This window comes from Ambystoma mexicanum, chromosome 5p (genome assembly GCF_040938575.1).
Source record: "Ambystoma mexicanum isolate Mex_15411 chromosome 5p, UKY_AmexF1_1, whole genome shotgun sequence".
Taxonomy (NCBI): Eukaryota; Metazoa; Chordata; class Amphibia; order Caudata; family Ambystomatidae; genus Ambystoma; species Ambystoma mexicanum.
Window position 1 is genome coordinate 21309160 of NC_090930.1, and position 22797 is coordinate 21331956.

General features: G+C 55.6%; 1 protein-coding gene across 1 annotated transcript in view; it reads right to left on the reverse strand.

Annotated features, from left to right (window-relative positions):
* Positions 1–22797, reverse strand: part of GCNA (germ cell nuclear acidic peptidase) — a 530843-nt gene that overhangs the window by 130157 nt on the left and 377889 nt on the right. The window lies entirely within an intron of this gene.

Here is a 22797-nt window from a genome sequence, read left to right on the forward strand (position 1 = left end):
GGAATCAGAGACCCGGTACTTCTTCTCGTACCGGTCTCACTTGGCAGGAGTCGTGGACTGGTTCTTCAGGAGCAACAGCCCCTCGTCCCAGATGTCGTCAAGTAACGGGACCGAGAGGACTGTCTTCCTTTTGGTCTCACGCCGTTGATAGAGGAACCCTTCCTTCTTCTGTTCTTCGGGGCAGAGCGCGAAGAGCTCGGATACCCTGGCAATCATGGCGTTGAAGGAGCCAATTTCGTCCGGCGGGGAGGCCCGAGGAGGTGGTGGTCATGGAAGGTCCATCCCGTCACCACTGTCATCCGTCCCCGTCGTGGCAGTGTACGTTCCCGTGTCCTCCCTAGGATCAGGGGAAGGAGATGAAGGCTGTGATTGCCGCCAAGGCTGGAAGGGCGGGGAGGATGAACTCTTCTCCACTTGCTTAGAGGGCTCCCCGACAGGCCAGGTTCCGCTGGATCGTCCGCTGGGGGTAAGGGCAACCTGGTCCTTATCTCCGTACATAAGGCCTTGATCGCTATCAAGATGGCTCCCGAGTTGTCCTGAGGCTTGGGTACTGGCTGCGACTGGCGCGACGGGTGGGGAGTGGAATCCTCTGCCTCCACGGGAACCCCGTTGGCACCACCGTCGCTCTCTTCGTCTGCCTCGTCGGGATCCCTCCCGTGGGACCGGACCTCCTCCAACTTCTTGTTGAGGATCTTCACGACTCCAGCCAGCTCCTCCTCAGAGGCTGTATCTGTGTCCGTGATGGCCACCGCCACCCCCCTCTTTTTCCACCGGGGTTCTCACGGGGGTTTTATCGATGGACTGAAAAGAGAGTCCCTCCGCGGTGGCAGGGAAACTGGGCCCCCGAGGTCACCTCCACTGGAGTAGCCTCCACAGGCTTCGCCAGGGCCGCCACGACTCCCTCGATAGAGGCCTTAGCCGGGTGAATCAAGGCCTTCCCGACTTTAGATGCGCTTGAGGCCTTCACCTTGGGGGGAGGGTCACCACCTCGCTCCCCCTCGTCTGTTTCCATCAGGATCGACCGGGGCTTCTCCAGAAGCTTACCCGGGTTCTCCGATTTCCTCTTCCCTGAGCCAGAGCATTGGCTCGTGGTTGATTGTGTCGGTGAAAGCGTGCCCTGGCCGGCAGCCGAGGAGCCTGACCGTTCGGCACTCGCGGTGGTTAGCCTTTTGTTGGGCCCCCGTCACCGGAGCACCCTCAAAGGACTTAGAAGACCGCTCAGACTTCTTCTCACCTACTGCTGGGCTCTTCCTTTCCAGCCAGTTGGTGAGGCGGATACGCCGATCCTTCATGGTCTGTTCCGACATGTTCTTGCAGAATGCACAGTCCTTCTCCACGTGCGTTTTGTCTTCGTGCAGGCAGTAGAGGCATCTATAATGCTCGTCCTCCTTGAAGACAAGCTGCAATCCGCATCCAGGGCAGTTCCTGAACAGCTTGGATCCGGGTGTCGAGCTTCCTTTGTCCTGGGCCATGTCCATGGGGTGGGCCTCAAGGACTTCTGGAATCCTCCAAGAAGCGTAACTCAAAGAAAACTTCGCCCTTGAGGGAAGTAGAAAATTCTGAAACTGTTCCCCGTTGATCCGAAGTAGAAACGGTGGAGCTTGAGGCTCGATTGACCGAAAAAATGAGATTAAACACTTTGAAAAATCGCAAAACGCAGTAAAAGCTCAAGCGCTATAGCACGAGGACTCCCAACACTTGAACGTGCGGTAATAGTCTGAGGATGGTTGCCAGGGGAGGGGTTTAGGGAGAGGGCAGTCATTGGCTGGCGTCAGTATGACCCAGAGACCAGGGATTGATTACTACTAAGAAAGACAGTTCAGAAACGAAACTGATTTTTTCTTTACCGAGGATTCCCAGCCTGACGACGGGGAATATTCATGAGCATGTGAATCCATGCCAGAGAAATCAAAATATAATCTGAATTGCTGAACTATATACTGTAACCACATGTGGATATTAGGGTGTGCAACCCACACACTGCCTAGGTCTCCATTTCTTCAAGTGTTCGACTTGCCTTTCACCTCAGGAACCTCACCTTTTATTCAGTTTCAGCACACGCTCCTCTGCAATCTCTCTCAGCAATTTACAGAAGGGGGCGGGTGGCTGTCCAATAGACAGCCAGACCCCGAGTGGGAGCTGGCTCCATTCAGGCAGACAAAGAACAGGGGAGTGAAAAACTCCTCCCCCACTTCCTGCCTGCCCAGACGCACTAGAGCCTAGGCAGGCACTCCCAAGAGTTCCTCCCAAAGGAAAAACACAGACCTCCCCCTCCCAGAATGGTCGAAGGGCTAACAAACAACCACTACCACGCTAGAAATGGGGAAAAAAGAAAGGAGCCACAAAGTCAGTACTTGGGTGACCCTATTGTGCACAACCAGGATTGAATAGTCTGCGGTAATAAACAATAGCACAATAGTTGTTAGAATACGTCCACTGCCATCAGTTTTGGGAAGGAAATTAGCCTTTCCCTCCCCGTAGGCACTTAAGAGTGAGGCGAGTCCCCATAGATGGACGTTAGATGTACCAGGAGGGAGAGAGCAGGGCTAGGATCCCAGCACCAATACAATATTGTGGGAATTCTAGAGGCATAGAGCATGTGCATAGGCGCGTTATAAATGCCATATCATAGCATGCATATAAAGAGACAGCATTTTTATAGTTATGGGAGACCCATTCAGTCCTACATGGCTGTGCGGTAAACGTAGGCCCGGCAGAGAAACCTGAACAGGTCCAAACCGCTGAGGGCAGATGAACCCGCCCTGCTAATTCACAAAGAAACTTCCCTTCCTGTTACAATTTCTTATTATCCCAGAGAGGAATGCACCCTACAAGGCCATGAGACGCCACCAGGCTCCGCGCAGTGCATCCCTCACAGCCAGACCAACAGCATACTTCTAAATCCCCCCCACGCCCCCCTCACCCAGCCCACCAAGAGTAATGGCACCCACAACTGACCCAGTCCAAGAACCCCTGCATTCCATGATAGGGAGCGACCTCCACCCACCAACAATAAAACCAATGGCCATAAACGAACACGACCATTTCACCTTAAACCATAAATAAACCCTTTGTAGTACGAAGTACAGGGAGGAATAAATCATAGCTCAAAACGAGGGTAGAAGCCTTGGGTGTGTAGAATGAAATATGTACCGAGCAGTGAATGTGTGAGTCAACATGACGTGATCCTCGCCCCACCCCCCCTCCGGTCCCCAAGTTTCCCAGGTGCATGCCATAATGATGTAGTAGAATCATTGTACGAAAGTAACCAGGGAACAGCAACATGTGAAAAGCCTGAACTTCAGTCCCTGCAGAGACCAGCCCAGCTGACCCCACGTGATGGGAGACAAGCCGACGAGACTGGAGCCAATCATAGCCTGGCATCCCCTATGGAGCAGGCCCATGCATAGGGCCTCACCAACCAGTCTTGCGAGTTTCATCTGTATGTAATGAGGTTACTGGTGACGCTGTGCAACCTTATAATGGGTTTTCCATGCAGACTCCGGCAGAAAGTTTGAGCAGCAGATTCCTCCGCAAAGGTACCTTGAGGTGGAATTCTGAAAGAACCTTCAGCATGGGGGGGGAGGGGTGTCTGCAACACCATCCTCGTAGCAGGGAAAGACCAGTACAGCTGCTTGCAGGAGATGGCCTGATCTCCCCGCCTGGCCGAGGTGATGACCACTAGGAACGCCGCCTTCCACAAGAGAAACTTCAAAGGAGCTTGATGCATCGGCTCAAATGGGCCCCCCCATGAGCTTGGTCAAAGCCACGTTGAGCTCCCAAGTTGGAGCAGGAGCCCTCACTGGTGGAAAAGCCTTGAAGAGACTTAAGGAACTTCTTCACAAGCCTGTGCAACCACAGGGAGGGCTTACCAGGCACCCTGGTGTAACGGGATATGATAGCTAGATGCACCTTGATGGAGTGAGCTAGGCCAGCCTTGGCCAGGGAAAGCAGATACGGAAAGAGCTGTGATCCGCAGCAGCGTTATCTTCAGAGTCCTGCACAACACTGTAAAGCGTTTCCATTTGTGGGAGTAGCATAACAATGTTAGGTAAGATTTTCATATTTATGAGAATCCTCCTGACCTGGGTCAACCCCAGAACTTTTTTCTTGGCTCTTGATAATTATTTTACCTTGTTCCTAGGTGAGTGGGAATCTTTCCTCTTTCACCTAGGCTTTTACTCTTTTATGGGTGACTTTTATATGTCCCTCCATAGTGCGCATTTGGATTTATAGTGGCATTTAACTTTTGGGCTTCGGCTGGGTTGTCGCTTTGGGCTTCCCTTTTTAATTTCTCTCATTTCCTCTTGGGTTAACTACTGTTCCCAAGAAGTAAAGTGAGATTCCCATGCAGTTTACATTTCCCCTTTCTTACTTACCTTGTAACATTTTTGTTACACATGCAATTTTACTTGAATGGCTGGTGGCAGAGAAACTACTTTTATAACTTTGTCATTATTACTCACAGGCTGTCAAATGAGCCGCGGTAATGCACAGGAGGGCCACCATTCTGCTAGAATGGTGGGCTCCTTTTTTGCCATTTCTTGTGTGCTTGTTACTTGGGCCTTCCCCTGCCATTCTAGGCATGAAAGACCCCTGTTGAGGTTTTGTCTTTGGCGGGAATCCTTTGTATTCCATGCCTAGGCTCCAGACTGAGAAGGCAGAAAGCAAGGAAGGAGTTCAGAACTCTGCAGCCCTTTGTCTTTTACCTTGCCTGAAAGGAGCTAACTCCCAGTAGGGGGCTGGCTGTCCTGATTGGACCATCAGACTGGCCACTTGTGTAAACTGCAGGGAGAGTTTGCAGAAGTTGTGCTGTAGTTCCTGATAAATACTCCGATTCTGGAAGCTGCTGTCAAGTCGCCCTCTGCAGCTGAATCCGAAGAAGAAGGTGAAGGAAAGACATATGTAGCAATTTCCAGCGAATGGAGAGCCTGCTGTGTAACCGGAGCCTGCTGGAACACTTCCTTCCAATCGACCTGGGGTCCCGAATGCGACGACTCGTACCCAGAGGCTGCTGAGATCCACGAGTCTTGGGAAGACTTGCAAAACAAGCCATTCCCTCAACGTGCTGTGACCTTGCTGCGCTGCAAACCGCCAATACTAGGGGACCTCAAACAGAGTGCAGTGCATGGTTGCCCAAAGTCTGAATCCTGCTAAAACATTGTTGATTTAACAGCCTGTAACTAACAAGACTATAAAGTCACTAAGGTAAAACCATTGCCACCAGTTATTCAAGTAAACTTGCAATTGTAACAAAAATGTAACCTGGTAAGAAAGAAAGGGGATACACTGTATCCCCCTCACCTCCCAGCACTCCACATAAGGTGGGGTATGTTGGCGCACTTCGCTCAATGTAAAGGGGATGGAAATGCCCCTTTACTTCTTGGGAACAGTAGTTCACCCAAGAAATATTAAGAATTAAAAAGGAAGCACTGCATTTAAAATGCTATGTGCTGCCATGGTACATTACACTCAGTCCAAAGTTACAGGAAACTTATAACTCCAATCACACTATGGGGAGACATAAAAGGGTCACCCGTAAAAAGAGTAAAAGACTAAGTGAGAGGGGAAACAGATTCCCACTCACCTAGGGACAATGAGAAATAATCCCCAAGTCCAAGCAAAAAAGTTCTGGGGTTGACCGGTCAGGATGATTTATCATAAAAGATGAAAATCGTACCCAATAACGCGGTACAGGAGGATCGTGAGGACACCCGTGTTAGAATTCCAAGGAGTGCCCCTGATTGTTAGGAACGATTTTCTATATTCTGGCCTGGTGGACAGATGTATAGAAGGCTAACCTACATTGTGACGGGAACAACCTCTGGGAAGCTGTAGCCAAACCAGTTCAGGCAGCAGTGACAGGCGGCCTAGGCTAAGTTCTTCAGAGGTGGTGAGCTTGTAAAAGTTCCACAATGAGTTCGTACGATGTGATCAAAGATTACACTTTGACAGAATACATAAAAATACAATTATCATTTATTGGCCAAACACTACAGAAAAAGGACTACTAGCAGGTAGTTATCACACAACACTAGAAAAATAGATTACATATATACATTACATTAAATTATCAGAGGGCATACTATACATCACAAACTCCTGCAAAGGAAAGGTAAGGTTATATTATGCACTTGAGGTCCACAGAGAATGATCCCCCAACTTCAAAAGTCCAACCCTAAGTTGTCGGGGACCTTTTGCCCCATAGTTTAGGTGAAGTTCCACAGATTCTTTGTACTCCGTTTGGCACACCGTTCTCTGCTCCTGTGACTTTTTAGTCACAGACTACCATCTAGTTATGGCTGGTGGCAGTGGACGTGTTCTACCAACTATTGTGCTATTTATTACTGCAGACTGTATTCCCAGTCTCAGTTGTGCACATTAGGGGGGACCTAGGTTCTAACATGGCGGCTCCTTTCTTTTGCCTTTTCCAGCGTGATTGTCATTTGTTATCCCTACCACCATTCTGGGAGAGGGAGGTCTGTGCAAGTGTTTTGCCATTGGCGGGAACCCTTGGGCGCCCCCGCCTAGTGGGCAGGCAGGAAGTGGAGGAGGAGTTGATCACTCCACTGCTCTTTGTCTGCCTGCATGGAGCCAGTGCACATTGGGGGTCTGGCTTTCCTGATTGGACAGCCACCCGCCCCTTTCTGTAAACTGCTGAGAGAGATTGCAGAAGAGTGTGCTGAAACTGAATAAAAGGTGGGGTGGAAGAAGCACCAGGGGCCGTCTGTAGCGCAATGGAGGGAGGATGTTCATGGGTGGGAGATGGCGGAATTGAAGTTATTGCAGGCAAACAGCGACCCTTTGCAGGAGGAAGGGGCGACGGTGGATTGGAGCCAAATGTTGAATGAGCTATGCAAGTCGGCAGATTTCAAACCCCTGTGAGGGGAGGCAAAAAGCACAGAGGTAGGGGGAAGGAGTAGGGTTGGGGAAAAGAGGGAGGCCAGGAGTTTGGGAGGTGGGGGGGAAGGGAAAGCAAAGGGTTACTATGCACTGTATCTGGCTGAAAGTTATCTATTGTGGTGTTGGTAGACAGAGTAAACCCAGAGAGAATGAATACACCAGAAAAGAAGCAGGGGGGCCGGGTCAGGGAGGGGAGGTTGTCATGGTTGGTTATTCATTAAAAATCTTGTTAAAAAGGGAGGATCCTGAGGTGATCAGCAAGTCGACCACTGGAACTTGAAGTAACCAAAGAAGGCGACGACCAGAGACGCCTGCAGAAGCGACCACTGCAGTCCTGACACCCTTTTCCATGTGTGTTTAAACAAACAGGGTAAGCTAATAGAAGCAATGGGACACGGACAAGCGGTTGTCCTTTGAACCGTTAACCGGATACAATGTGGTAGCACAAAAAACGGTTTTGTAGGAGGATGGTGGTTCAAATGATACACAAATTAGAAACTGGTAATATGAACGTTCAGACTGAAGGAGGGCCACCCGGCTAGCGTAACTCACCCTTGGGAAGAACACCCTGTCCCTATCAGGGGTGCCTTTCCCTAGGTGGCATGTGGTGTATCGCCTATCTACGAGTGATGAAGGAGAGAGCTGTCCCTAACCTTCTATACTGGTGGCATGTGTCTGGTTGAAGACAAAATATCAGATATTGAAGGCAATTCCAAATGGTTGTTGCAGCCGTGGACAGAACTGTATATTAGATTCTGTTTGCTGCCCGATCTAAGTGGCGACAACCTGAACGCAGGTCAACTGGTTGTATTTGATACCAAGTATCAACTTTAATCTTGCCCATGGGTCACAGTAGCTGGAATGCAAGACGTTCAAATGAAAAAGCCCACTCGTAAAAAATAAGGCTAAAAAAAGATAGGAAGCTGTAAGGCTAAAATGGCTCTTATAAAACCAGCTCACTGCATACATGTGAGTGATCAAGCAAATGATTTACAAAGCAGCATCTCTCTGATGTGGTGGGAGATACCAAGATGGGTCATGAGAGCCCCTCAAATAGAAGAGAAAGCTATGGCTACCGCCAGTCTGTCTCAAGGCACAATGTACAACCACCACAAATTCAATCGAGGTTGTCTAGGGCCCAAAAACACGACCCCATTGCACGATACTGTAAGGTACTTTATGGAAGGATAAAATAAGAGGTAACCAGTAATGACAGCCTGAAGGACCTGTCAGTTTCCCTTCATCAATGAGTCAAAGCCCAGTGGAGTGCAGCTGAAGGCTGTGTTCCACTGGCAAAAGTCAGGTCAGGACTGGACACTATTCTTGGAACCCTCCACCCCCAAACCTTTGGCTTTTTGTTAGAGGAAGAGTGTCTTTTACAGAAATCTTTTCTAACACTGACCACTTCCAAACCAGAATGGAAAATAAACAGCAAACAAGCCATAGCAAAGAGAAATGGTGAAATCACTCAACCCAATGCAATCACACAAGCCCATTACTCTACCAATTATGAAAGCGGACTTAAATAAAAATTTAAAAAATAAAAAGAACATATGAAAGAACAGAGCAGGTTATCCAGCAGACCCTTCTCCCCAGGGGAACTGCAAAGAGATCCTCGCAAGAACAAAAAACAAGAGGGGCACTATTTTCACAAACGGATCAACTCTGGGAACAGGAATTGTACGGAGATCATTTAAGTATGCTCAAGTTAAACCACTCCTTAAAAAGAACACAGGAGATCGAGCAGATGTTCCACTAACTAGGGAGACCACTGAAAATTACCATACCCAGCTATAACCCAGGTGAGCTAGGTGTACAGGTGAATGCTGAAACAATACAACCACATCAATTAACGTAACCAGTTACATCCCTGCTGGGCCAGGTGCACAGGCGAATGCTGAAGCAGTCCAATTGCATCAATTATCATAACCTGGTGAGCTAGGTGTACAGGCTGTGAGAAACCAAAGGGCGTCTCACCGGATAGTCCCCGGGGATCGCTCTCAGGTGGCCAGGGCACGGTCATCGCCTTTAGATCCAGACCCTGGGGGTGGGCCAGTGCGGGAGAATCACATGGGTGAGGGCTCTTCGGGGAGTGAGAGTGAGGCAGCCAATGGCGAGACGCGGTATTCCTCCCTTTCCTATACCCATGATCCCTCCTATTTCATAGGATTCTGTGATGTCCCAACTCCCACGCCCCCCCTCTCCTTTCCACACAGCCACTGGGCCGAGGAAGAGGGCAACAGAGTAATAATGTTAACTCTTACACTCCACATTGGACATGTCCCGCTAATTGGGTCAGGCAAAGTCAGGCACTTCATCTGATGTCAATTAGCTCTCTTCACACAGATGCACGGCGGAACCGAGAGACACATTCTGAGCAAGGTGGAACATGAGTAAGCGCAGAACTTCCAGGGCGAAGGGGAACCTTCTGGAGCAGAGCAACGGGACAAGAGTCATGGGTGGAGCTCCCCAGGAGATCACTGCAGGAGGTGGTTTCCAAAAGGCAGCAAAAGACAGTGGAGAAGGCCAAATCCCAAACAAGAAGGCTGTATTGTATTTCACGGACGCCAGCGATCCTCCCGGGTGAACAAAGTTGGTACTAACCTAACCTTGACTCAAACTGGAAGATAGTAAAAACAAGTAACGCACACAGCCGGTGAGTTGGCAAGCAACGTGAGAGACCAGTGTGTGCTAAAGGAAGATTGAAGTGGCAACATTATATCGCACAATTGAAAGCTGCACGCGTGTGGATGAGACGCGAAGAAAGGCAGACGTGCGAATGAAACTTGAAGTAACGATAACTGTATAGTCAGCGATACTGAGGAACGCAGTGGTCCGGCGAAAGGAAGTAGCTCACTCGAAAGCCTCTGTAAAAGGAGAAAAGTGTAGCGATAAAGTGACTGAACTGTAAAAGTGAGTTGATTGAAATTGACCCTGAGAAAACGGGAGTAAAAGGTGAACGTTTAACTTTGGTGCCCAATTCAGTGAACGACCCAGACCTGGAAGCACTGGGGCAAATAACATAGGAGTGTGAGTTGATAGCTGGAAAGTCGAAGCGGTCATGCGGAGGTCTGTAGAAAAAAAATCCACACATTTCAAGGTCTTCGAAATCAGGAAACGGTCTGAGGCAAACTGAGGGAGCCCGAAGGTGTAATAAGTTAGGGGAAGGGAACCCCTAAAGAAGGTGAATTGAGCTTGAGGAAGGGAACCCCCTACAAGTGTTTTGAGCGTTTTTCTGTTTGAAAGGTCTGAGCCCGACAGAGGATGACAAACGTGAACCTTTTTTGGTGAACTGTGTTTTGGAAATTGGAAAGCAAGACTTGCGTGGAAGGCCATGCGGGCCTCGATCCACGTCTGAACTGCCTTTGTGTTAAGGGCCTGAGCCAGAGTGTGTCATCTTGCCTACAGGGACCGCCTTACTCTGTGCTGTCCAACGTGGGCAAGAGAGCTGACTCCACCACATTTATTCTTTATATGTGAACACTGACTTTCCTTTGCAGGCATATTCTCCTTTTACTTTTTTAAAACAAACGTTTACAAGATATAGGGCGGGCATTAGGGTTTTGCTAGTATAGGCCTATTTGATTTGACTGACTCTGCTAGGACGGTTTTATTTATTTGATGGTCGACACTACTCCCATTTTAGCTATAGAGCAAAGTAGGAGTTTCTCCAACCCCAAACTCCAATAAAGGTTTTAAAAATTGTACTTTTGTGTCAGTGTCATACTTGTGATACCATGCCTCCCTTAAAAGGCGAATGCTGAAACAGTCCAACCACATCAATTATCGTACCCAGCTAGAACCCTGGTGAGCCAGGTGCACAGGCGAATGCTCAAGCAGTACAGTCACATCAATTACCATACTCTGGTGTGCTAGGCGCACAGGTGAATTCTGAAACAACCAACCACATTACTATACCCTAGTGAGCTAGGTGCACATCGCGAGAAAGCAGAAGGTCGCACACTCACTAGTCCCTCGGGATCTGTCATCCAGGTGGCCAGGACACAGCCATCGCTTTTGGATCCAGTTTCTGGAGGTGGCCCAGTGCGTGAGCATCACCTGGGTGAGGGGTCTTCTGGGACACAGGATGGCGAGACACGGTATCCCTCCCCTTGCAACACCTTTACCCCATCCTATCAGGAAGGATAAGTGGGAACCTAACCCCCACCCCCTTTCCCAGCAGTTTCACATGGACAGCCCGCTCTGGGAGAAAACAGACTCACACCCGAGCTGTGTATCCGACATGTTCTGCTAGTGGGGCCGGTTGAGCCCAGGCAATTACTATCACTTACACCAGACTTCCATTTGAAACCCCCTCACACACAGATAAAAGGTGGAGCATGAAAGCGCACACTGAGCGAGCCAAAGCACATGAAGGTACAACAGTTTCAAGTCAGCAGCTGAACAAGGGGAGAAAGACAGCAAAACAAGAATGGTAAGAAGGGAAATGCCCTTGACCTTATCGACCAGACGTTACTTTCAAGAAACCTTCAAGTCAGAAAGCATAAGGCCAGGAAACCCAACTAAAGAATCCTGCATTGTGTGTCGAAGATACCGAAGTCCCTCCCGCGTAGCTGACCAACGTAGGGAGGAGCAGCAGCCGTTGTAGTATCGTCCTTGGTTCCAAGAACAAAGAAGTGCCAGAAAGAGCCGCACAGCCAGTGAGTTGGGAGACCGATGCAAGACCAGTCTATGTTGAACTCAAGGTTGCAAGCGGCAACATTGTATGACGAGCGCTGGAACGAACATTGTTAAATGCGTGTGATAAAAGACACGGGTAAAGCTAAATTGCCGAGGAATGTTTGAACTTGAAAAGGAAAGATACAATACCGCTGACAAGAGTAGTCCGGCACCGTGGATGTGCTCAATTGAAAGTCTCTGTAGGGTATCCCAGCAAGATAACCGAAAGTAGAAGATTGATGAGAATAATTGTGTCAAGTTAAATCGAAGTGGTCCTGCGAGGGTTTAAGCAAAACCCATTGAACATTCGAAAGTCTTCAATTTGGATATCAAGAGGATCCGAGCCCGAACGAGGGAGATTCATGGTCCGAGCCTAAACGAGGGAGACCAAGTGTGAATATTGTGATAAAAAGGGGATCTGAGCCTGAAGAGGGAGACCCATGATGAACATTGAAAGCAAGAACTTTTACATGTGACAAACCTGATGGGAACGAACTTTGAGACTTTGTTACGACAGACCCTCTGCAGTAGAGTCTGTTATTGGAAAGAGGCTTTGGCCGAAGGCCCAGATGCCTGTGTTTTGAACTTTATCCTCGTGGCCGAGAAGCCAGAGTGTGCAAAGCTCGAACGTTTCGCTTTGCCCTGAGCTGAAAACGTGGGGAAGAGAAGCCAACTGCCTCGACATATTTCTTGAAAAGTTTTCTTTTGCATACATCGTTGTCCAACAATCTTTTGTATTTAGAAGTAAGGATTGGCAGTAGGTTTATACGTATAGGCCCTTTTATTTGACAGACTTGACTAGGGCTGCGTTATTATTCAATGGTCAAAGCTTGCTCCCATCCTTAAAGTAAGGTTTAGATAGGCGTTCGACCAACCCATTTGAAGTTCAATAAACACCCTTGAACTGTGATCACTTGTGTCGGTCTTCACTGTTTGATACCATGACTTCCTTACAACAGGCAAATGCTAAAACCCTGCAACCACATCAATTACCATACCCTGGTGAACTAGGTGCACAGGTGAATGCTGAAACCCTGCAACCACATCAATTACCATACCCTGGTGAACTAGGTGCACAGGTGAATGCTGAAACCCTGCAACCACATCAATTACCATCCCCTGGTGAACTAGGTGCACAGGTGAATGCTGAAACCCTGCAACCACATCAATTACCATACCCTGGTGAACTAGGTGCACAGGTGAATGCTGAAACCCTGCAACCACATCAATTACCATACCCTGGGGAGCTAGGTGTACAGGTGAATGCTGAAACCCTGCAACCACATCAATTACCATACCCTGGGGGGCTAGGTGCACAGGTGAATGCTGAAACCCTGCAACCACATCAATTACCATACCCTGGGGAGCTAGGTGTACAGGTGAATGCTGAAACCCTGCAACCACATCAATTACCATACCCTGGTGAGCTAGGTGCGCCGGTGAATGCTGAAACCCTGCAACCACATCAATTACCAAACCCTGGGGAGCTAGGTGTACAGGTGAATGCTGAAACCCTGCAACCACATCAATTACCATACCCTGGTGAGCTAGGTGCACCGGCGAATGCTGAAACCCTGCAACCACATCAATTACCAAACCCTGGGGAGCTAGGTGCACCGGTGAATGCTGAAACCCTGCAACCACATCACTTACCATACCCTGGGGAGCTAGGTGTACAGGTGAATGCTGAAGGAGTTCAACCACTTCTATTACTGAGAAAAGCTATAACCCTGACTGAGTGTGTTGCAGAGTGTTATTGTGTTACGAGGAGTTGGAGCCGGAGTTGGCGGCAACACTTAATGTCTACATCTTCGCGACAGAATCATGCCGAGCACAGGACCATGGACCAGACAACAAATAAAGCTCCTGGTCGCTGTGGTTTTACCAACTAGAGGAGACACAGAAATCCCTCAACCCACCCCCCCTCCCCTCAGCCTCCCACTCCTAAGACGAGCAATGCTCATGGGAAATGAAACAGTGATGGCAGTAAACACCTTCTCGGACTTGCACTCCGTTCGGTATCTGGTCTTTGCATCTAATGCCTTTTCATCGTATGCATTTGCATCAAAAATGGGTGGTAAAGGGTTAATTTGTATTATGGTGGGCTTTAAAGGTTAAAAAACGGAGGTTTGGGGGGGGGGGGAGTGTACCGGCACGCCCAGCATGGAGAAGGGGTACACAAAAAGCAATACTGGACTATTGTCTTGTCTCTCCGAATGTATGGCAACAAGTGGCTGCTTTTAAAGTGGTTGCAATGAGCTCTAGGGACAATGATCCATTGGAAATTAAATGGAAAAGTAGATTAACTCCCAAGAAGTCAAAAATGGAGGATTTACTTCAGGCATCCCAGGGAAGAAACCGGTTGAGAATGAAACCATGGGATGTGCCTGGGATCACAGGGAGTCTTGATTGATCGCCATCTTAAGCGAGCCAACAATGAGCAAGAATAGGACTGGCTCCTAACTAACTTAGAGCAAATTGAATCATGGCATGACAAAGGAAGGGTTAAACCCAGACAAATACAATCTGGAGGTAATTGAGGCAAGAAAAGCCGTTAGGGTGATGTGAGAATTTTATAAAAGAAGGGAGGAGAAACAAAATAAACGGAAACAAAAAAAAAGGTACAAAAATTGGTTGAAGGCCTCGAGGGTCCCGAGAGCCCAACATGATGCGGAAACCATGTTGAAAATGGTATGCCAAAGCAATACCCGAGGTCTGTGGGACCTGTAAAATAAAGGCAAATATCAATCAGCAGCCATGACCAATCAGGTCCCTAAAATGTCATGGAGCAGCCGTGACAAATCGGGTCCCTGAAATGTCATGGATTGGCCATTACTCAACCGTGTTCGCTCAGGTAAAATCAGAACAAGCGGGAAAGTGTAAGAGTGGATCTGGCACTTAGCAATTAAAACGGGACAAGGAGGATTTAGCCTCCATAATAAACAGATTAACATCCTCTCAGGCAGAACAGCAATGAACATTTTAACTGGGTACCTCTCCAAATTCCGGTCCGTTCACTACCGCAACGTGTTGAGATTACGTTTAAATCTGCTCCCCACCAAGGAAGTTCCATTGTTCCGAAGACAGCTGGGCAAGGGCCAGGGTTTTTGCAGATATTGTGATGTCAAATCACTGAGAATCCTTCCAATTGCTTGTGGGACGTAAGAAATGAACAGCAATAAGAACCGAGGACTTGAATGTTGATCTGAAATATTTTACTACACCATCAGCTGAAGACTGGTGGAAGATGATGGGTACGAACGTCAGGCTAACCCGAGCAGTTATGAGAATGACAGCAAACATTCTTAACATGGGATTAGGAGAATGGGGAAAGGTTACTCTTCTTGTTCAAATGATTGAGATGAACTGGAAAGCGGTATAAATGAGCAACAACATTCCCGATGTTGGTTTTTATACACGATTAAATGATGTCGACTGTTTTCTAACTTTTTAATAAAAGGTTTATGTTGAACTAGAATAAAAAATAAAAATGACTGTACCCAGCTCGAACCCTGGTGAGCTAGGTGCACAGGCGAAGCTGAAACAGTCCAACCACATCAATTCCTGTACCCAGCTAGAACCCTGGTGAGCTAGGTGCACAGGCGAAGCTGAAAAAGTCCAACCACATCAATTCCTGTACCCAGCTAGAACCCTGGTGAGCTAGGTGCACAAATGCTGAAACAGTCCAACCACATCAATTCCTGTACCCAGCTAGAACCCTGGTGAGCTAGGTGCACAGGCGAAGCTGAAACAGTCCAACCACATCAATTCCTGTACCCAGCTAGAACCCTGGTGAGCTAGGTGCACAGGCGAAGCTGAAACAGTCCAACCACATCAATTCCTGTACCCAGCTAGAACCCTGGTGAGCTAGGTGCACAAATGCTGAAACAGTCCAACCACATCAATTCCTGTACCCAGCTAGAACCCTGGTGAGCTAGGTGCACAGTTAAATGCTGAAACAGTCCAACCACACCCTCACTCATACTCCAGCAGGATTCAGACAGCACTCGTACCCATTTGAGATGACCTTAAAATCATTGCAGACCCACTATCTGAGCCCTACTCTAAAATACATCTGCAGCCTTTGACAGTCAGTCATGTCATGAGAGCATCGGCAGCAATAATGCTAAGAGTGGGTGAGGTCCCTTCCTCGCGGATCACACATCACCTGCCCCCAAACCCCTTTAGTTCCACCTGCCCCCACCAACCCCTTTAGTTCCAACTCATGCATGCAATATCTTGTGGTGTGCTGCAGAGGGCAAGCCTATCCATCACCCCTCCTTTTCATACACACATGGCCCCACTCCTGAAGCTTATAAAAGCATGGACTAAATAACTACAATGTTCAAGACGACACAACTGCGCTTTAAAATGACCAACTACGAGGACACAAGCACCACACTCACGAACTGTCTGCCACAACGTAAGCACATGGATGATGGGTAATGGAGAAGCCATGATCAATTCACCCAACGCTGCACCAGAAGCACCTGTGCGCTGGCCAGTGGCAATGAATACGGGGCCCAATAGCAATTCACAATCTTGGGATCCAACAAAACCACAGGCCAAGGCACGGGTAAATAAATGCCTCTAGCATTGTCCTCGGGTGGATTACGAGATTTCTCAGATTCCCGCAGTCACCTCACAGATTCTACACAGAAGAGACTATTCCAGCAGCATATGTCTCAGCATGCCAGGAGGAGGGACCAGTCCCGAGCACTCCACACTGGCCACAGGGGGGAGGGGGGGCAGTCCCGAGCACTCCACACTGGCCACAGGGGGGGAGGGGGGGCAGTCCCGAGCACTCCACACTGGCCACAGGGGGGGGCAGTCCCGAGCACTCCACACTGGCCACAGGGAGGGAGGGGGGGCAGTCCCGAGCACTCCACACTGGCCACAGGGGGGGGGCCAGGCCCGAGCACTCCACACTGGCCACAGGGGGGGGGGCAGTCCCGAGCACTCCACACTGGCCACAGGGGGGGGGGGCATAGGGGGGGGTGCAGTCCCGAGCACTCCACACTGGCCACAGGGGGGAGGGGGGCCAGTCCCGAGCACTCCACACTGGCCAGAGGGGGGGGGATAGGGGGGGTGCAGTCCCGAGCACTCCACACTGGCAACAGGGGGGGCAGTCCCGAGCACTCCACACTGGCCACAGGGGGGAGGGGGGGCAGTCCCGAGCACTCCACACTGGCCACAGGGGGGGAGGGGGGGCCAGTCCCGAGCACTCCACACTGGCCACAGGGGGGGGGGCAGTCCCGAGCACTCCACACTGGCCACAGGGGGGAAGGGGGGGGCAGTCCCGAGCACTCCACACTGGCCACAGGGGGGGCAGTCCCGAGCACTCCACACTGGCCACAGGGGGGGGAGGGGGCCAGTTCCGAGCACTCCACACTGGCCACAGGGGGGGGCAGTCCCGAGCACTCCACACTGGCCACAGGGGGGGGGGAGGGGGGCCAGTCTCGAGCACTCCACACTGGCCACAGGGGGGGGCAGTCCCGAGCACTCCACACTGGCCACAGGGGAGGAGGGGGGGGGGAAGTCCCGAGCACTCCACACTGGCCACAGGGGGGGGCCAGTCCCGAGCACTCCACACTGGCCACAGGGGGGGAGGGGGGGCAGTCCCGAGCACTCCACACTGCCCACAGGGGGGGAGGGGGGGCAGTCCCGAGCACTCCACACTGGCCACAGGGGGGGGGTAGGGGGGGTGCAGTCCCGAGCACTCCACACTGGCCACAGGGGGGGGGTAGGGGGGGTGCAGTCCCGAGCACTCCACACTGGCCACAGGGGGGGGGGGAGGGGGGGATAGGGGGGGTGCAGTTCCGAGCACTCCACACTGGCCACAGGGGGGAGGGGGCCAGTCTCGAGCACTCCACACGGCCACAGGGGGGGGCAGTCCCGAGCACTCCACACTGGCCACAGGGGGGGGGGAGGGGGGGGAAGTCCCGAGCACTCCACACTGGCCACAGGGGGGGCCAGTCCCGAGCACTCCACACTGGCTACAGAGGGGGAGGGGGGGCAGTCCCCGAGCACTCCACACTGGCCACAGGGGGGGAGGGGGGGGGGCAGTCCCGAGCACTCCACACTGGCCACAGGTGGGGGGGGCCAGTCCCGAGCACTCCACACTGGCCACAGGGGGGGGGGGATAGGGGGTGCAGTCCCGAGCACTCCACACTGGCCACAGGGGGGGGGATAGGGGGGGTGCAGTCCCGAGCACTCCACACTGGCCACAGGGGGGGAGGGGGGGCAGTCCCGAGCACTCCACACTGGCCACAGGGGGGGAGGGGGGGCAGTCGCGAGCACTCCACACTGGCCACAGGGGGGGGGGCAGTCCCGAGCACTCCACACTGGCCACAGGGGGGGAGGGGGGGCAGTCCCGAGCACTCCACACTGGCCACAGGGGGGGCCAGTCCAGAGCACTCCACACTGGCCACAGGGGGGGGGGCAGTCCCGAGCACTCCACACTGGCCACAGGGGGGGGATAGGGGGGGTGCAGTCCCGAGCACTCCACACTGGCCACAGGGGGGGGAGGGGGGCCAGTCCCGAGCACTCCACACTGGCCACAGGGGGGGGGGGGGGGGAGGGGGGGATAGGGGGGGTGCAGTCCCGAGCACTCCACACTGGCCACGGGGGGGGATAGGGGGGGGTGCAGTCCTGAGCACTCCACACTGGCCACAGGGGGGGGCAGTCCCGAGCACTCCACACTGGCCACACAGGGGGGGAGGGGGGGCAGTCCCGAGCACTGCACACTGGCCACAGGGGGAGGGGGGCAGTCCCGAGCACTCCACACTGGCCACAGGGGGGGGAGGGGGGGCAGTCGCGAGCACTCCACACTGGCCACAGGGGGGGGGGGCAGTCCCGAGCACTCCACACTGGCCAGGAGGAAGGGCCAGTCCCGAGCACTCCACACTGGCCACAGGGGGGGGGGGGCAGTCCCGAGCACTCCACACTGGCCACAGGGGGGAGGGGGGCAGTCCCGAGCACTCCACACTGGCCAGGAGGAAGGGCCAGTCCCGAGCACTCCACACTGGCCACAGGGGGGGGGCCAGTCCCGAGCACTCCACACTGGCCAGGAGGAGGGGCCAGTCCCGAGCACTCCACACTGGCCACAGGGGGGGGCAGTCCCGAGCACTCCACACTGGCCACAGGGGGGGGGGGCAGTCCCGAGCACTCCACACTGGCCACAGGGGGGGGGGGCAGTCCCGAGCACTCCACACTGGCCACAGGGGGGGAGGGGGGCCAGTCCCGAGCACTCCACACTGGCCACAGGGGGGGAGGGGGGGCAGTCCCGAGCACTCCACACTGGCCACAGGGGGGGAGGGGGGGCAGTCCCGAGCACTCCACACTGGCCACAGGGGGGGGGGGGGGCCAGTCCCGAGCTCTCCACACTGGCCACAGGGGGGGGGGGCCCAGTCCCGAGCACTCCACACTGGCCACAGGGGGGGGGCCAGTCCCGAGCACTCCACACTGGCCACAGGGGGGAGGGGGGCCAGTCCCGAGCACTCCACACTGGCCACAGGGGGGGAGGGGGGGCAGTCCCGAGCACTCCACACTGGCCACAGGGGGAGGGGGGCCAGTCCCGAGCACTCCACACTGGCCACAGGGGGAGGGGGGCCCAGTCCCGAGCACTCCACACTGGCCACAGGGGGGAGGGGGGGCAGTCCCGAGCACTCCACACTGGCCACAGGGGGGGGGGCAGTCCCGAGCACTCCACACTGGCCACAGGGGGGAGGGGGGGCAGTCCCGAGCACTCCACACTGGCCACAGGGGGGAGGGGGGGCAGTCCCGAGCACTCCACACTGGCCACAGGGGGGGTCAGTCCCGAGCACTCCACACTGGCCACAGGGGGGGAGGGGGGCCAGTCCCGAGCACTCCACACTGGCCACAGGGGGGGCCAGTCCCGAGCACTCCACACTGGCCACAGGGGGGAGGGGGGCCAGTCCCGAGCACTCCACACTGGCCACAGGGGGGCAGTCCCGAGCACTCCACACTGGCTACAGGGGGGGCCAGTCCCGAGCACTCCACACTGGCTACAGGGGGGAGGGGGGGGCAGTCCCGAGCACTCCACACTGGCCACAGGGGGGGAGGGGGGGCAGTCCCGAGCACTCCACACTGGCCACAGGGGGGGGCAGTCCCGAGCACTCCACACTGGCCACAGGGGGGGAGGGGGGGGCAGTCCCGAGCACTCCACACTGGCCACAGGGGGGGAGGGGGGGCAGTCCCGAGCACTCCACACTGGCCACAGGGGGGAGGGGGGGCAGTCCCGAGCACTCCACACTGGCCACAGGGGGGGGAGGGGGGCCAGTCCCGAGCATTCCACATGGCCACAGGGGGGAGGGGGGCCAGTCCCGAGCACTCCACACTGGCCACAGGGGGGAGGGGGGCCAGTCCCGAGCACTCCACACTGGCCACAGGGGGGAGGGGGGGGGCAGTCCCGAGCACTCCACACTGGCCACAGGGGGGGAGGGGGGGCAGTCCCGAGCACTCCACACTGGCCACAGGGGGGAGGGGGGGGCAGTCCCGAGCACTCCACACTGGCCACAGGGGGGGAGGGGGGGCAGTCCCGAGCACTCCACACTGGCCACAGGGGGGGAGGGGGGGCAGTCCCGAGCACTCCACACTGGCCACAGGGGGGAGGGGGGCAGTCCCGAGCACTCCACACTGGCCACAGGGGGGGAGGGGGGCAGTCCCGAGCACTCCACACTGGCCACAGGGGGGGGGCAGTCCCGAGCACTCCACACTGGCCACAGGGGGGGGGGGGCAGTCCCGAGCACTCCACACTGGCCACAGGGGGGGAGGGGGCCAGTCCCGAGCACTCCCACACTGGCCACAGGGGGGGGGCAGTCCCGAGCACTCCACACTGGCCACAGGGAAAGAGGGGGGGCAGTCCCGAGCACTCCACACTGGCCACAGGGGGGGGCCAGGCCGAGCACTCCACACTGGCCACAGGGGGGGGGGCAGTCCCGAGCACTCCACACTGGCCACAGGGGGGGGGCAGTCCCGAGCACTCCACACTGGCCACAGGGGGGGAGGGGGGCCAGTCCCGAGCACTCCACACTGGCCACAGGGGGGGGGGGGGATAGGGGGGGTGCAGTCCCGAGCACTCCACACTGGCCACAGGGGGGGCAGTCCCGAGCACTCCACACTGGCCACAGGGGGGGAGGGGGGGCAGTCCCGAGCACTCCACACTGGCCACAGGGGGGGGAGGGGGGGCAGTCCCGAGCACTCCACACTGGCCACAGGGGGGAAGGGGGGGCAGTCCCGAGCTCTCCACACTGGCCACAGGGGGGAAGGGGGGGCAGTCCCGAGCACTCCACACTGGCCACAGGGGGGGCAGTCCCGAGCACTCCACACTGGCCACAGGGGGGGAGGGGGGGCAGTCCTGAGCACTCCACACTGGCCACAGGGGGGGAGGGGGGGCAGTCCCGAGCACTCCACACTGGCCACAGGGGGGGGGTAGGGGGGTGCAGTCCCGAGCACTCCACACTGGCCACAGGGGGGGGGTAGGGGGGGGGTGCAGTCCCGAGCACTCCACACTGGCCACAGGGGGGGGGGGGGCCAGTCCCGAGCACTCCACATTGGCCACAGGGGGGGGGGGAGGGGGGGGATAGGGGGGGTGCAGTTCCGAGCACTCCACACTGGCCACAGGGGGGGGGGGCAGTCCCGAGCACTCCACACTGGCCACAGGGGGGGAGGGGGGCCAGTCTCGAGCACTCCACACTGGCCACAGGGGGGGCAGTCCCGAGCACTCCACACTGGCCACAGGGGGGGGGGGGAGGGGGGGGAAGTCCCGAGCACTCCACACTGGCCACAGGGGGGGGGGGGAGGGGGGAAGTCCCGAGCACTCCACACTGGCCACAGAGGGGGAGGGGGGGCAGTCCCGAGCCCTCCACACTGGCCACAGGGGGGGAGGGGGGGCAGTCCCGAGCACTCCACACTGGCCACAGGGGGGGGGGGTGCAGTCCGAGCACTCCACACTGGCCACAGGGGGGGGGGGGTAGGGGGGGGGGGGTAGGGGGGGGTGCAGTCCCGAGCACTCCACACTGGCCACAGGGGGGGAGGGGGGGGCCAGTCCCGAGCACTCCACACTGGCCACAGGGGGGGGGATAGGGGGGGTGCAGTCCCGAGCACTCCACACTGGCCACGGGGGGGGGATAGGGGGGGTGCAGTCCCGAGCACTCCACACTGGCCACAGGGGGGGGGGGCAGTCCCGAGCACTCCACACTGGCCACAGGGGGGGGGGGGGGGCAGTCCCGAGCACTCCACACTGGCCACAGGGGGGGGCAGTCCCGAGCACTCCACACTGGCCACAGGGGGGGAGGGGGGGCAGTCCCGAGCACTCCACACTGGCCACAGGGGGGGCCAGTCCAGAGCACTCCACACTGGCCACAGGGGGGGGGGGGGGCAGTCCCGAGCACTCCACACTGGCCACAGGGGGGGATAGGGGGGGGGGGGGATAGGGGGGGTGCAGTCCCGAGCACTCCACACTGGCCACAGGGGGGGGAAGGGGGCCAGTCCCGAGCACTCCACACTGGCCACGGGGGGGGGGGGGAGGGGGGGATAGGGGGGGTGCAGTCCCGAGCACTCCACACTGGCCACGGGGGGGGATAGGGGGGGTGCAGTCCCGAGCACTCCACACTGGCCACAGGGGGGGCAGTCCCGAGCACTCCACACTGGCCACACAGGGGGGGGAGGGGGGGCAGTCCCGAGCACTCCACACTGGCCACAGGGGGGGGGCGGGGGGGAGCAGTCCCGAGCACTCCTCACTGGCCACAGGGGGCGGGCAGTCCCGAGCACTCCACACTGGCCACAGGGGGGGATGGGGGGGGTGCAGTCCCGAGCACTCCACACTGACCACAGGGGGGGAGGGGGGGCAGTCCCGAGCACTCCACACTGGCCACAGGGGGGGGGGGCAGTCCCGAGCACTCCACACTGGCCACAGGGGGGAGGGGGGGGCAGTCCCGAGCACTCCACACTGGCCACAGGGGGTGGGGAGGGGCCAGTCCCGAGCACTCCACACTGGCCACAGGGGGGGGCAGTCCCCAGCACTCCACACTGGCCACAGGGGGTGAGGGGGGCCAGTCCCGAGCACTCCACACTGGCCACAGGGGGGGGGGTGCAGTCCCGAGCACTCCACACTGGCCACAGGGGGGGGGGGGAGAGGGGGGATAGGGGGGGTGCAGTCCCGAGCACTCCACACTGGCCACAGGGGGGGCA